Here is a 692-nt window from a genome sequence, read left to right as displayed (position 1 = left end):
GCTACCCACCTAGGAGAGCTATTTGACAATAAAACACGAAAACTATATACAATTTTTTCAATAGAAAACGAGGTTTTTGTTTTGTAGTATTCAAGGTAAGAGTCTCCTGGACTTTCCTGATCCTCAGACCCCAGCTCCCTGAGTGGCTGGGATTACAGCCGTGAGCCTTGGCACTGGCTGAGAAAAAGCTGTACAATCACGCTGTATGGCAAAGATTGCTTTTTAACCTTTCAGATGTAAGTGTTGAAGGGGGGAAAAGCCACAGAGTAAAAGAAAATGTATTCACAAGTAGTCACACAGGCATCTGCCTTCCAAAACAGATCAGGCTGCTTAATTCAGAATAACCTATTTCTTCAGAAACGTTTGAGTCACCGACTTTGAAAACTGTCCATGTGAGGTCGCAGCATCTGAGACTAGCCCTTTAGCCCGTGCAGATTAATGTTAACAAAGCACGGACGGGCAATGCTTCACCCTTCACCGCCTGCTGGCAGAACAGCTAAACCCGGGGTCCGGGAAAGCAGAGACAGCAGCCCGCCCTCCCAGCCCAGGAGACGGGGTGGGGCGGGCCCGAGCGGAGCGCGGCCCCACCCACGCCAGCCCCGCCCCTGCGTGCTCCGCCCTCTCGACGTAGTCCCGCCCCTGCGTGCTCCGCCCCTGCGTGCTCCGCCCCTGCGCCGCAGCCCCGCCCTCGC

Source organism: Dipodomys ordii, unplaced genomic scaffold, assembly GCF_000151885.1.
Source record: "Dipodomys ordii isolate 6190 unplaced genomic scaffold, Dord_2.0 Scaffold10, whole genome shotgun sequence".
NCBI classification, from domain to species: Eukaryota; Metazoa; Chordata; class Mammalia; order Rodentia; family Heteromyidae; genus Dipodomys; species Dipodomys ordii.
Note: the sequence above shows the minus strand (reverse complement) of the source record.